Genomic DNA, 16,498 nt, shown 5'->3' with positions numbered 1-16,498 from the left:
CCTATAGCCTTACAGGATAAGGTACAAGAACAATTCAGTCTACCACATCTGACCTCTTGGTCCTAATTATTCATGTCACGCCCATTCCAATTGCCTAGTTTGTCATCTTAATATGTATGTATGGTGGGACATGCCAGTTGGCAGTCTTTCCTTTAGTGTGGGTGTACAGAAAGCTGTCAGGCTGCTGGTCTTCCAGATGCCACAAAGAGGAACGCCTGTCTCTGAGTCACTAAAACCATAGTGTAAAGTTAATTTTTATGGTGATATTTTTTTCTTTTTTCCTTTTAAGAGAAGGGCTCTAATTAATAAGGCTACTAGTTGCTGAAACAAATAAACCTGAAAATTTCCATGTTTTAATAAAATAGTTTTTCACTTGTTTAATGGTCCAGTGAGGGCCTTCCTTTCAGCAGGTAGCTTTTCTCTGCCTGCTGAGAATTCCTTCTTGTCTTGTGGTTCTGCCATCCTTAAAATGCCTTGTGATTCTCTGTCTCCTAGTGGAAGGGGCAAAGAATGGAGAAGGCACTTGATTACCTTGGTAAGGAAATGACATTATTTCTCCTTACCTTCCATTGGCTAAATTTAGTCACATGTGCCTGCCTACATGCAGAGGGTCTGAGAGATGCTGTTTATGGCTAAGCAGTTACTTCTTAGGGACAGCTTTATACTGTAAGAGGAGATGTATGAATTTTGGTCAACAGATGGCCATCTTTGCTGCAAAGAATAATTTACATTCTTACTGTTTTTGGCCGGGGGTAAATATTAGGCTCCTTGTATGCTTTGTGAGTGGAGGTGGAAGAGGAGGGTAGGTAGTATATTTGATTGGTACAATTTTTCTATATTGAGATCTTCAATTAATCTCTGTTCTTAGCCACTCTTCTCACCCCTTTCCTAATATTCCTTAGGAAACAATGTGTCTCTGAGCTTAGAATCTCTCTGGGCTTTCAGTGAGCAGGTCAGCTATCAGCTCAGTTGCAACTTCCTCCTAGTATATTATGTTCTAAGTTGTCAGTATACTCCTGTCTACTTTCTGTCTCTCAGAAACTTGTTGAAATCTCTTTCTGGCCAATGACCAACTCTTTCCAAGCTGAGTTCTCTTTACTGTTATATAGGCTTAAGTATCTATACATTGTTTTTTATTTTATTTTATTTTTTTTTAAAGATTCTTTTTATTTGACAGAGAGACACAGCGAGAGAGGGAACACAAGCTGGGGAGTGGGAGAGAGAGAAGCAGGCTTCCCGCGGAGCAGGGAGCCCAATGCAGGGCTCGATCCCAGGACCCTGAGATCATGACCTGAGCCGAAGGCAGACGCTTAACGACTGAGCCACCCAGGCGCCCCCATTGTTTTTTATTTTAATCTTCAGGAGTCAGGTGAAGTAAAGATGGAATATCTTCAATTAGTACTTCTAGTAGAATTTTAAATATTTTGTAGTATGTGCTACTTAAGGAAGATGCATTTACTATCCACCAGGGGCTGAGCACTTCTCTACATTCTGTAGGATATGTAAAAAAGTATATGATCCCTGCAAGTGAAGAATTTCCACCTGCTCTATTCCAACTTTGATACCACTAATGGCTTACCTTTCTAGAACACAATTCTGTTGTGGTACTTCTTGAGAAACTTTGATGCATTGCTTAGTTTTCCCTATGTAAACTCTGCCTGGCTTTCAGTTCCCTGCCTGTCAATACCTGACTTTCTAGTGAGAGCTGTTCAGTTCATTGTGTTATCAACATAGAATGTTGATTCTCATTTCTGTGCCTTTGTACATGTAATCTCCACTCTCTGGAGTTACCATCTTTTTCATATCTGAGTCCTATTTAAATAGAGATGCTGGCTTAAGGTTTCACTTTTTTTTTTAAAGATTTTATTTATTTGACAGAGAGAGACACAGGGAGAGAGGGAACACAAGTTGGGGAGTGGGAGAGAGAGAAGCAGGCTTCCTGCGGAGCAGGGAGCCCAATGCGGGGCTCGATCCCAGGACCCTGAGATCATGACCTGAGCCGAAGGCAGACGCTTAACGACTGAGCCACCCAGGTGCCCCATTCACTTTTTTTTTAAGTGTACTGTCTTCACTACTCCAGACTTCAGTGATCTTTTCCTTTGAACAGAAACAAAACTTATTTATCTGTATTATTTATCATTGATTCACACTTGTTCTTTCCCACAAAAGAGAGGAGAAATTACAGTTTTAGAGAAAAAGCCTATGGTATGTACCTCTTTGATTACCCTCCAGTATTTAGCATAGTGAAGAGTTTATGCTAAGTATATAATAAAGATGCATTGACTGAACCCCAGAGTTGTTTAAATCAGTGTTACTCGAAGTGCAGACTGCAGACCACTGGTGCACTAACTGTTATCACTGTGCTGGAATATAAGTGTGGAAGTTGAGAATTAGCTTTAGAAACATTTATAGAAATTTGACAGTGGGAGCTTGGGTGACTCAGTCGGTTGTCTGACTCTTGATTTCTGCTCGGGTCATGATCTTAGGATCCTAGGATTGAGCCCTGCATCTGGTTCTGCACTCAGCACGGAGTCTGCTTTAGATTCTTTCTCTCTCTCCCCTCCCTCCCTCTGCCCATCCCCGCACTTGTCTGTATGCACACTCTTACCTTACTAAATAAATAAAATCTTTAAAAAAAGAAATTTGACACTAATTTTATGTCTATTGAATTTATAATAAAAATTTTTTACTTCTATTTTCCAGGTTTAAAAAATTGCTGGTAATTTCATTTTATGAAAGTATCAGTCCAAAATGGATTAGAAAATTTTTAAAAATGGCATCTTACTACAGATAGTTCAGGAAGTACTAATTTAGACTACAAAGGTTATGAGAATTTAGCAATGAAGAGATCAGTGTATTTTGGATTGGTAGAAGATTTCATGAAGAAGATGAGATTTCTTCTTGAAGGGTGAATAGGATTTGGATGGTTGTAAAGCGTTGCATCATTTCTACGAGGGATAACAAGGTTTTAGACTACAAATGGAGGAGATGTGCTGATATGTTTTGTACCACAGAGGAGGTGCGAGGGAGAAGAGCCCCGGCAGAGTTAAAAATCAAGTGCACACACAGAGAGCTGACCAGATACTAGATACCATGACCATTTCCTGTTTATTTGGTGACTGCTTGAGCTATTGTATGCTAAAGATCATTCATTCCCATATGTCTGTTGCTGATTTCTCATGGCACTAGTAGTAGTGAGTACATTTTAAATTTTGCCTCTTTGAAACATTTCTTTTTAATTCAGCCTTTAAGAACTTAGATGGTTGGCTTATTGGTATGTTGTTGCCAAATTTATTCAAGCTTTAATATGAAGCTAAGTAAGCAAAATAAGGAAGAATAATTCATAAGAATTATTTTGAATTAAAAAAACCTGTTTTTGGTGTGCCTGGCTGGCACATTCAGTGGAGCACGTGACTTTTGATCTTGGGGTCTTGAGTTCGAGCCCCACAGTGTACGTAGAGTTTACTTAAAAAATAAAAATTAGGGGCGCCTGGGTGGCTCAGTCATTAAGCGTCTGCCTTTGGCTCAGGTCATGATCCCAGGGTTCTGGGATCGAGCCCCCCCGTCGGGCTCCCTGCTCCGCGGGGAGCCTGCTTCTCCGTCTCCCACTCCTCCTGCTTGTGTTCCCTCTCTCCTTGTGTCTGTCTCTGTCTCTGTCAAATAAATACAATCTTTAAAAAAAATTAAAATAAAAAAAAAGTAAAAATGCTAAAAAAAACCTGTTTTCATCTTGTTCTCTATTTTCCTTTGTCAGTTTCATCTTGGATCAAAGCTTTTTCTCCTCATTGCTGAATTATAGTTATGAATTCAGAGACATAGGATTAAAAAATATTGATATAACTATATTCTCCTGGAGAATTAACATTTAGTTTATAGCACAAAATATGAGCTGAACTAGTTATTTTTTTAACTGTAGAAAAATATATATAACATAAAATTTACCATTTTAAGTGTATAGTTGAGCGGCAGTAGGTATAGTCACATTGTACAACTGTCACCACCACCCATCTCTAGAACTTTTTCATTATTTCAAACTGAAACTCTGTATCCATTAAACAGTGGCTTCCCATTTCCCTTCTTTCCCCTCAACTAATTATTTAAAATTTACCTATTTCTCTGTTTTGTTACTTGTCCTGTTTGCTGTCGGTATAAATGAATATATATTGAATACTTTTTATATAGAGAACTGGGGCAGATACAGAGCAAGGTTGAATTACATTATAAAGCTGAGCAGTTTGCCATGATATTAAGTGGTTTCCTAGGTGACAGTCTTGTATCATATTCTTTATCTTACATCCACGCTCCCATTACGTGTGCAAAAGTACAACTGTTTTTTTTTTTGTTTCAGAGGCTACCAGGAAAATGTCTCATTGCACTAGTCTGACAATTCTGAAGACAAAATTGAACTGAAATATTGCTTTGATTTCATCTGAGATTTTGAGTACCTAATGAACATATTTGCAAAATTATTAAATATGAAAATAGATGGTAACTTGTTATTTTTTAAAAGCCAGGATAAATTTTTATAGCTGTGGCATGAGATGTGAGATGTCCTGGTTTTATTTCTTCCTCTCAGGTTTTTTTCTGTCATGTTCATTTGTACCTCTTCCTCCCCCTGTCTGTAAGTTTGCCTATTTCCCATGGCTTTTGCCTTTAGTCTTTTGCTTAGAAATCTTACCTTTTTCAGAAAGTTCAGTTATCTCTCTGTGGGAAAATAACTTTTAAGTCTGTATTTCTTAACCCTGAGTTACAGCTCTGAATCTAGAACTGTGTCCTGAAATTTTCTCTTGTATGGTCTGCTATTACCTCAAACAAAATGTGTCTAATGTTGGACTTAACATTTTTCTGTCCACTTTAAACCTCCTCTTTTCTTTTTTCTCTTTTTCTTTCCTTTCCTTTCTCTCCCCCTCCTTTCCTCCCCCATCCCTCCTTTTATCTTTTTTCTTTTCTTTTTTTTTCTTTCTTTTCTTTCTTTCTTCCATCCTTCCTTCCTTTCTTTCTTTTCTTTCTTCTTTTTCTTTCTTTCTTTCTTTCCTTCCTTCCTTCCTTCCTTCCTTCTTTCTAAATGGCACCGCTATTCTTTATATTATCTAAGCTTGACACTTAGTGGTCATGTCTTTCCCTATTCAGCTGGTCATCAAATCCTACTATTTCTGTCCGTTGTTATGATCATTATCACATCTGACTCTTTTCCATTGTTACTGCACTCTATCTAGTATAGTGCCTGGTCACCTGATGCCTGTATTAGTGCAGTAGTTTCCTAGCAATAGAATTTTCTCTTGAGTTTTTATACCACTTTCTTTTTTTTCATTGTTAATATGAATAGTATCTTTTTAAAATTATGTTCAGTTAGCCACTGTATAGTACATCATTAGTTTTTGATGTAGTGTTCAGTGATTCATTAGTTGTGTATAACACCCAGTGCTCATCACAACATGTGCCCTCCTTAGTACCCATCACCCTGTTACCCCCTCCCCCGCCGAAACCCTCAGTTTGTTTCCCGGGGCCCATAGTCTCTCATGGTTCATCTCCCTCTCCGATTTCTCCCCCTTCAGATTTCCCTCCCTTCCTCTATGGTCCTCTGTGCTATTGCTTATGTTCCACATATGAGTGAAATCATATGATACTTGTCTTTCTCTGCTTGACTTACTTCACTTAGCATAATTCCCTCCACTTCCATCCGTACCACTTTCTCTGTAAGTTTCACATGAAAGTTGTGAAAAGCTATTTTGGATTATAGTTGATTGTGTCTCTTTCTCATCATTGTCTTTTTCATCTTTGTATCCCACAAAAGACTTGCATCATGGTTGGTAGTCAACAAATGTTTTTGAGAATATGGTATTCTAACTATAACTTCTTTTCCTTATAATGTATATTATACAGTATTGTCATGTTCTTTCATTCATTTAACAAATATTTATTGAGTGCTTATTATGTGTCAAGGACTCTTTTAGGTGCTAAGGATAGAGTAGTCAACAAACAAAACAAACAGATATGTATGACTCCTGGTCTAGTAAGGATAGAAGAATGACAAGTAAGCAAAATATATAGTGTGTTAAATGGTGATAACTGCAAAGGAGAAAAAAAAAATGATGGAATATGAAGGGAGTATCAAGGGTGAAAGGTTGACATTTTGGATAAAGTGGCCATGAAGGCCCTTCTGTAAAGGTGGCATTCGAATAGAGACTTGAATTGAGTGGGGAGGGAATATCTGGGGAAGGAGTGTTCCAGGCAAAGGGAACAGCAGGTGCAAATGACCTCAAGGTACAGGTGTGCCTGGCATGTTTGAATACTGGGGAGGAGCAGAGTGGAAGATTAGTAGTAGGAATCAAGGGGAGAGAGATTTGAGTGGGAAGACACAGACTGTAGGTCACAATATTAGGAGTGTGGTTTTACTCTTAATGAAACATACAAGTGAAATGATCTGACTTACATGTTAACAGAATCATTGTGGTACCCATATTGAGGAGCAAGGGGAGATAGGGAGATCAGTTAGGATCTTTGACATCAATCCTGGTCAGAGATAACGCTGGCCCAGACCTCAGTGATTGCAGTGGGAGTAGTGAGAGGTATTCTGGTTTGGGAATATTTGAAGTAGAGCCAACATAATTTTCTGATGGATTGGATGTGCGGTACAAAAGGAAAAGAAGAGTCAAGGATCATTTGAAGGTCTTTGGCCTGAGCAGCTAAAGGATGGAATTGCCATTAATTGGGAATGGTAGGTGGCTCCGAGAGGAGCAGGTTTGGCAGGGGATTTTCGGGAGTTAAGCTTGGCATGTGCTAAGTTTGTGATGCCTGCTTGACATCCATGCTGAGAAAGACTGTCTAGGTTCATGTGGGTATACTAGACTGAAGTTCAGGAAGGAGGTCTGGAAGTCATCAGTGTAGAGATAATATTTAAGATTATGAGACCATTTGAGTCATCTAGAGAGATAAGTGTAGAAAGAAAGATTAAACATTTTGAAATACCTTACTCCTTCATAACTCTGCTTGTTGCATACCCACAAAGGCTGCAGGTTCTCCATGGCCTTTCACAGTGTATTTTCATATAAATCTTTTCTTTCAGTCAAACTGGAGTACCTATGTTGCCTAAGCTCTCCTTTTGCATTGTTGCTTTCCTATTTTTGCTCATCGTATTCCTTTTACTTAGAATGCTTTGACTTCTCTTTACTCAGTTTTATTTTGTAAAATTCTGTATCTTTTATTCCATTCCCTTTATCTTGTCTGTGTTGTAAAGTTCGTCATATTTTTATATGTGTCCTTTTTTCCTAATGAGCTAATGAGATATTTCACAGGGGCCATGATTTTCAATGTTTTCTACAGAGATCAGAATCCCAGTTCTACTCCTCAGAGGCAATCTGTGGAGAAACAGTTTTTCCAAACACTAGAGACTTGGAGGAAGCAAGGATGTTTGGGAACATCTGGATATTGATTCTGTTTTCTCCTCTTAAATAAAGTTGCGGCCTTATCGGCACTGGATTTGGCTCAAGAACCAGCAGGAACCCACATGTTTGTAATTTCTTCCCATTAAAGGATATGGCTTGTTAGGGGTGGTTCTTCCCAAAATGATGATGTAAGCCCTGAATTTAAAAGAGAAGTAGAACCATAACAGTTCGGCTTGTCAGATATTGCCAGACCCTACCTTGCCCTCCTGCTGGTAGTGCAGGACTCTAGAGGCCAGTGGAAGCAGTGCTGAGATATTCTACATCTATGCCTGCTCTGAGCGTCCTTCTCACTACTGATAAGATTTTGGATATTCGGCTAAGTAATTGGGAACTAAATTTAAACTTGTGTGAGCGTCTTTGTTCATTCATGTGTTGTGTTCTTTCTTCTAATTCGTAGCTGCTACCTAACCTTTATTTAGGACTTACTTACATTGGCTAGTCACAGTTTTAATGCTCTATAAGTATTAACTCTTTTAACCATAATATCCAAATGAATTAGCCATTTTCAGATAAGGAAATCGAGAAGAGTGAGTAACCTTCTTCAGTAATGCTAATAATACTAAGTAGAGGAGTTGGGTTTTGATCCCAGGAAGTTTTGATCCAGAGCTTATACTTTTTTTTTTTTTAAGATTTTATTTATTTTTCTATATATTTGAGAGAGAGAGAGAGCGTGCACACATGAGTGAGCACGAGCAAGGGCAGAGCGAGAGGGAGAGGCAGACTGCCCGCAGAGCAGGGAGCCCCATGCGGGTTGATCCCAGGACCCTGGGATCATGACCTGAGCCAAAGGCAGACGCTTAACCGCCTGAGCTGCCCAGGCACCCCCAGAGTTTATACTTTTATTATTTATTTATTTTTATTAAAAAAAAATTTAAAGATTTTATTTGTCAGAGAGAGAGAGAGCGCGCGGGTGAGCACAGGGGGGAGCAGCAGGCAGAGGGGAGAAGCAGACTTCCCACTGAGCAGGGAGCCCAATGTGGGACTCCATCCCAGGAACCTGGGATCATGACCTGAGCTGAAGCCAGGCGTCCCAAGCTTATACTTTTAAATGCTGTACTATACTAGCCTGTCTGAAATGCTGCAAGCAAGTTTTAATTATTTTTGTCCTCTAATGAATGCCTCTATAATTTAAAATAATATACTTACATCACTGTTTCTTGATTCATCATCTAAGGCAATAACTGTTGATGACCTGCCATTAAAGGTGAGGATTTAGTTCATTTACGCTACTCTTGTGCTACTTCAAATTTTATATAGTTATATATTATTGGTGTTATTTTCTCTATCTTTGCAATTCCAGTATACCTAAAACTCTATTTCATGTTCCATTAACTATTAACAGTATCTCTTATTTCTCATTTTATAAAGTGAGGATATTATCACTTATACCCTTTACTTCAACTCTTTTACCTCCTTTCTGCCTTTTAACTTCTGTCAGATATCTATTTACTTTAAAATTATCAGTTGATAATAGTTATATTCTATTTAAAGAAGGCAATATAACATTGTGGTTGAGAATGTAAACATTAGAGCCAGGCTGCCTGGTTTCAAATCCAGGCCATAGAACATCCTAGCTGTATGAACTGGCAAGTTATTCAATCTCTTTGTGCCTCACTTTCCTCAGCTGTAAAATGGAGATAATAATGGTACTTATTTCACAAGATTATTATGATGCTTAAATAATTTAATATATGTAAAACATTTAAAATAGGACTTGGTACATAATAAGTACTATATGAGTAATTTCTATTAGTGTTAAAATTTTTCTGTAATTGTAGTTAACTCTTCCATGCTTTCAATTTATTCTAAAAGTTAAAACCATTAAACAACTTTTAACTGTTTAACTTATTATGATTATATAATACAGAACCAAATAGTATATATTGTGATTGTATTTCTTTGTCTGTGTCCAGAGTCATCACCCTGAGGATAATGCTTCTGGGATCAAGGTAAATGGATTATTTTTTCTTCTACGTAAATTTCTCAAAATTATGTAATATTTTAATTTTCTTTATAATTGAACCTTGACTTTCTTATGTATTGTTTTTCCTTTTAGAGTTAGGACTTAACTGTTTTTTCTTCTGATTAACAAAAGAATAAGAAACCTTCATTCTGAAAATTATCTGCCTTCTCTCTCATACTGGGTTATAAAGTCTACTTTCTTCTTGGTGACAGTCCTTTTGGAGCCTTTTGTCTTTCTGATCCACTTGGGATCTGTTACTCTCTAGGTTGGCTGCAGAGTTATCATTCTGGATTTTTTGTTTCTTTGCTATGATCCTGGGGTAGATCTTCTATTTCTTAGATCCAGTGTTTTCTTTGTTTCTCACTTCATTTTACTGAATAACATTTTCAGTGTCTTTAGAACATTGCCTGATAACAAATTTTATGGTTCTTAAGTGTCTGAAAATGTTTTTTTTTTTTTTGATCCTTATACTTGATGGACCTGTGGATATAGAATTTTAAATTCGAAACATTTTTCCTTCAGAACTTTAAAGACATGCCATATTGCCTTCTAGAATTTCGTGCTGTTACTGAGAAGCTTGATGCCTGTTTATTTCTTGCCTTTCTGGGAGGTTTTAAGATATTTTCCTTATACAACTTATGCTCAGAAATCTAAAGAATATGTCTAGATATTGATCTTATTTTTTTCATTTGTCTGTTAGCCATTTGTATATCTTCTTTGGAGAAATGTCTGTTCATGTCTTCTGCCCATCTCTTGACTGGATTTTTTGTTTTTTGTGTGTTGAGTTTGATAAGTTCTTTATAGATTTTTGGATACTATCCCTTTATCTGATATGTAATTTGCCAATATTTTCTCCCATTCCATAGGTTGCCTTTTAGTTTTGTTGATTGTTTCCTTTGCTGTGCAAAAGCTTTTTATCTTGATGAAGTCCCAATAGTTCATTTTTGCTTTTGTTTTCCTTGCCTCTGGAGATGTGTCTAGTAAGAAGCTGCTGTGGCCAAGGTCAATGAGATTGCTGCCTGTGTTCTCCTCTAGGATTTTGATGGGTTCCTGTCTCATATTGATTATTTCCTCTATATTTTCTTGCTTTTCTTTCTCTGGAACTTCTCTTAGTCTGATATTGAATCTCTTAATTTATTCTCCATTTCTTGTATCATTTGTTCTGTATTTTTCTCTCTTTTTGCTGTATGTTCTAGGAAATGTCCTTGTCTTTATTTTTCAGTCCTTCTTTTGAAAAATGTTTTCAGCAGTCATATTTATTTTCAAAGAACTCTGTTCCTTTAGTGTTCTTTGTTTCTATGGCATCCTGTTCATGTTTTATAGATACATTATCCTAAAATTCTGTAAAGATACTAGTTAGAATTTTTTTTACATTGTCTTCTTCCTGAATATTCTTTGGGACTAATAATCTTTGAGAATGATCTCTGAAATTAGTTTCTTTTTCTTTCTTTCTTTTTTTTTTTCTTCCCTGCTCCCAGTTTTCTTCATATGTTTGGAAATTCTTCAAACTTGTTTTTAAGAATAAAGAATACATTGATGATTACTGGAAGCTGATGTGAGTTTTCTCTGTTATTGAATAAATAGATATACTTCTGATAGGTTTCCTTTCTGAGTGGAAGGCTGACTGAGGGCTCTGTCTCTGTGGGTGAGTTACATCAACTGGAAAGCTTAGTTTAGGATGTATAGGCAGGGGCCTGGATGCTCTCAGTGTTCCTTCATTGCTCTTTGACTTTACTCTGGTTGTTATCACTCAGTCAATCACTAAATCTAGCTAGCTGGCCAGTATAAATCTCTGAAAAGCTTAGATAGATTTATTGGTTGTCTTTTGTTGTGTAGGAAACTTCCTAAGGTTTAGCGAAGCTTAGTGGCTTAAAACAGCAACCATTTACTTAGCTCACCATCTGGTGGATCAGGAGATTAGGCTGGGATTAACTGGATGGTTTTGGTCTCAGCCTGGCTCCCTCATGCATTTCTGTTCAGCTGTTTAACTAGATGGCTGTGTTTATGAGAGTGATGAGCTCTTGGCTGAGGCATTGGGGGCAGTTGGGCCTTGTGTCTCTCTCATCCTGCAGCAGGCTAATCTAAACTTATTCACATGACAGTTTCAGGGATCTAAGCAAGGTAGCAGAATTGCAAGGACTTCTGAAATACAGACTTAAAACTGGTTTAGAACTTACACTGTCACTTCTGTTGGACTCTTGGCAAAACAAGTGAAAAAGCCAGCTTAGATTCAGGGAATAAGGGAATAGACTGTACCTTTTGATGGGAAGAGCTATGAAGTCATATTGCAAAGGGTATTAATTCAAAGAGAGGTAGAGAATTATGTTCAGCCATCTTTTCTAAGGAATTGATATATTACATTATATATTTAAAAATTTACTTTTGAAAATAAAGTTTTATAGTTTCCTTTGTGTGTGTGTGTGCGTGTGTATGTGTGTGTGTATGTATGTATGTATCTATATAAACTGTATACAGTTGACCCTTGAACAATGTGGGGGTTAGAGGTGCTGACTCTGAAAAGTTGAAAATCTGCATATAACTCTTGACTCTCCCAAAACTTTACTAATAGCCTGCTGTTGACTGGAAGCCTTACTGGTAACATAAACAGTTAATTAACACATACTTTGTATGTTGTATGTATTATATATTATATTCTTATAATACAGTAAGGTAGAGAAAAGAAAATGTTATTAAGAAAATCATAAGGAAGAGAAAATACATTTACATTACTGTGCTGTAAAAAAATTCCGCATGTAGGTGGACTTGCACAGTTGAAACCATTTTGTTTAAGGGTCAGCTGTCTGTCTTTGAGAGCTCCCTCACCCTCATTCCCTGTATGCTATGCAAAGCCAAGTCCTGTCAGTTTTACTTTCTAACTACTCTGCAATTCATCCTTTTTTTTTTTTTTCCTGCTGCTACCACACTAGCATAATAATAATCTGGACATAGATTATTATCCAAGATTCTACTCATGTACCATTGCAATAATATTTTAACCAATTTTTACAATAGCATCATTCTTCTACCCCTTGTAACCCCCCCCCCACCCCTACACATATCAGAAGTTAATTCTCCATACTACAACTGGGGTCTTCCTTTTATAATGCAAATCTGATCACATCCTCTTCTCTTTAAAAAGTGTCAATAACTTTTTGTGACCCTCAAGGTGAAGATCATAATTCTTACTGTAGCCTACAAGGAAATGCTATTATTGTTGAGATCTGAGAAATGTATAAATGTGTGAGACAGTTTCTAATATGGCATGGTTTTGAACTCATTTAAGGACCTACAGTTAAGATGATATTCTTCTAGGGACGCCTGGGTGGCTCAGTCAGTTAAGCATCTGCCTTCGGCTCAGGTCATGATCCCACGGTCCTGGGATTGAGTCCCACATCAGGCTCCCTGCTTAGTGGGGAGACTGCTTCTCCCTCTCCCTCTGCTGCTACTGCCCTCTCTCCCTCTGTGTTTATCAAATAAATAAATAAAATCTTCAAAAAAAAAAAAAAGATGATACTCTTCTAAATTAATGTTTAGTCAGTGAAGGCAAACATAGGTTTTACATAGGTGGATAAATTTGTAAAATTAATGGACATTTTTAATTGCTCATTATTTGTGTGTTATAGACACCTGTTTTTCTGTTAATCATTCTTTTTTTCCCACTTTATTGAGGTACAGTTGACCTATAACATTGTGTAAGGTTAAGGTGTATGGTGTGATGATTTGATACAGATATATATTGTGAAAGGACTACCACAATAGGGTTAGTTAACACCTTTATCACCTCACATAATCACTGTTTTTGTGTCTGTTGGTGAGAACATTTAAGATACATTCTTTTTTTTTTAAAGATTTTATTTGAGAGAGCACGTGTGTGCACATGAGCAGAGGGGAGGAGCAGAGGGAGAAGGAGAAGCAGATGCCCAGCCAAGCAGGGAGCCTGATGTGGGGTCAGTCCCAGGTCTCCGGGATCATGACCTGAGTTGAAGGCGGATGCTTAACCGACTGAGCCACCCAGGTGCCCCTTAGGATCTATTCTTGTAGCAGTTTTCAGATATATAATATGATATTTTTAACTATAGTCACCATACTGTACATTAGATCAACAGAACTTATTCATCTTATAACTGAAGTTTGTACCTTTGACCAGCATCTTCCCATTTCCCCCACCTTGCAGCCCCTTATGGCACCTGCCCACCACCGTTCTACTCTGTTTCTATTAGCTTGCCTTTTTTCAGATACCATATGTAGTGAGGTTATATAGTATTTGTCTTTCTCTGTCTGACTTATGTCATTTAGTATAATGCCCTCAAGATCCATCCATGTTGTAGTAAATGGCAGGATTTCCTTCTCATGGCTGAATAATATTCTGTTGTGTGTGTGTGTGCGCGTTTGTGTGCGCATATATATATATATATATATATATATATATATATGTAATTGGATGTGTATAAGTGACATACAATATTAGTTTCAGGAAGCAGTAGTGATTCGACATTTATATATGTTACTCAGTGCTCACAATAAGTGTAGTCACCATCTGTCACCCTACAACATTATTAAAATATTATGGACTATACTCCGTATGCTGTACTTTTCATCTCTGTGATTTATTTTATAAATGGAAGTTTGTATCTCTTGATCTCCTTCACCTGTTTGCCAATTCCCTACACCCCTCCAATCTAGCAACCTCCAGTTTGTTCTCTGTATTTATGAGTCTTTCTGTTTTGTTTTGTTTGTTTGCGTCCCCCCCCCTTTTTTTAAGATTCCACATATAAGTGAAATCATATGGTATTTGCCTTTTTCTGTCTGACTTATTTCACTTAGTGTAATACCCTCTAGGTCCATCCATGTTGTCACAAATGGCAAGATGTCATTCTTTTTTTATGTTGAGTAATATTCCATTGTATATGTATATTTACCCCATCTTCTTTATCCATTCATCTTTTGATGGACACTTAGGTTGCTTCCATATTTTTACTGTTGTAAACAATGCCACAGTAAACATAGGTGTGCATATATCTTTTCAAATGAATGTTTTTGTTTTCTTCAGATAAACAGAAGTGGAGTTGCTAGATTATATGATATTTCTGTTTTTAATTTTTTGAGGAACTTCCATACCGTTTTCCGGGGTAGCCATACCAGTTTACGTTATCACAAAGAGTGTACAAGTCTTCCCTTTTCTCCACATCCTTGCCAAAATTTTTGTCTTTTTGTTACTAGCCATTCTAACAGGTGTGAGGTGTTAGTTATCTCATTGTGGTTTTGATTTGCATTTCCCTGATGATTAGTGATGTTGAGCATCTCTTCATATACCTGTTGGCCATTTGTTATGTCTTCTTTGGAAAAATTTCTCTTAAGGTCCTCTGCCCATTTTTTAAATTGGATTATTTTTTGCTGTTGTGTTGTATGAGTTCCTTGTGTGTATATTTTAATAGTAACCCATTACCGATATGTGGTTTGCAGATATTTTCTTGCATTCTGTAGGTTGCCTTTTTATTTTGTTGATTGTTTCTTTTGCTGTGCAGAAATTTTTAGTTTGAAGTTGTCCCACTTACTTATTTTTCTTTTTTTGCTTATACTTTTGGTGTGATATAAAATCATTTCCAAAACCAATATCAAGGAGCTTTTCCCCTATGTTTTCTTCTAGGGGTTGTGTATTTTCCCTTTTCTTGTTTCTTTATTGTTAGACCATTTGCCTCCAAAATGGGTATTGCAGTTCTGTGAGGTGTCTTAGGAAGATTTTGCAGAAAATAGATTTTTTTTTGAGAATCTTTAAGCTGGGTGGTGGAGAGTGTGCTTTGTAGTAGGTGTCTAATGCTGTAGTTTGCAATGTTCTCCTTTTTTCTCCCAACCTCCTCCTACCCAGACCACTAGCCAAACACAATTGCTTTTATTTTTCTGCTTGTCTGTCCTTTTGTCAATAACCAAAATATATTTGTTCACTCCTGAGAATAGATTATGCAAGATTCTAATCATCTAGTCCAAATGGTAACTATTGTAGCTCTGTTGCAGCTAGAAGACCTTCAAGAGGTTTTTAGCTGAACAAAGGAAAAATATCTTCATTTATTTTCTTTTGGATAGAATGGGGAACTTTTTGCTTATTTATTTTGGAGTGGAATGTGAGTCTTTTAGGTGTATTAGGATTTTTCCAGGGACAATTTTGGGGTAAAGAAACTACTGCGTACATCAAAAGAATATAAGGATTTGTGCTGCCCAGCAGTCTACAAGATTTTATCCAAAGATTTCCATTTTAAAAAGGCTGTTAAATAGAACTACTACATAAATAATTAAAAGATAATTTAATGTAAATTTCAGAGGACACTAATGCAGTAAGTTGGTAAGTGGGACTTTCCTGTTCCCTCTGATTTGGGGCTGAGGTCTTAGAGCTGAGAAGAGAATATATTAGTGCCTGGAAATTCTAAAGAGGGATACTGCTCTGTTTGTGTAGAACTTGTTATGGTTACGGTCTCTGCCATGGAAGCAGTTCTAGGCAGTTCCTGGTATATGGTGGCTCTGTGCAGTTCCATATAACTGCCAACTCATTTACAGCTGCTTGGTGATTGTTGGATCCAGTGTTCCTCACTGCAGCTGTAGCCAGGTCAGGAGCCTACAAGATGCAGCCATGAAAGCATTGCCCTCATAGGGGCCCTGACCTAGTTGCTGGTCCATGAGATTCTTTCTTTCTTTGATTTTTTTTTCCATATTTTTATTTAAATTCTAGTTAGCTAACATATAGTGTAATATTGGTTTTAGGAGTAGACTTTAGTGATTCATCACTTACATGTAATACCCAGTGCTCAACACAACAAGTGCCCTCATGCATTTAGCCCATCCCCCCTCCCACCTCCTCTCCAGTAACCCTCGGTTTGTTCTCTGTAATTAAGTCTTTTTTTTTTTTTTTTAGATTTTATTTATTTATTTGACAGAGACACAGCGAGAGAGGGAACACAAGCAGGGGGAGTGCGAGAGGGAGAAGGAGGCTTCCCGCGGAGCAGGGAGCCCGATGCGGGGCTCGATCCCAGGACCCTGGGATCATGACCCGAGCTGAAGGCAGGCACTTAACGATTGAGCCACCCAGGTGCCCCTGTAA

This window comes from Neomonachus schauinslandi, chromosome 9 (assembly GCF_002201575.2).
Source record: "Neomonachus schauinslandi chromosome 9, ASM220157v2, whole genome shotgun sequence".
NCBI classification, from domain to species: domain Eukaryota; kingdom Metazoa; phylum Chordata; class Mammalia; order Carnivora; family Phocidae; genus Neomonachus; species Neomonachus schauinslandi.
This window is presented reverse-complemented; position numbering follows the sequence as displayed.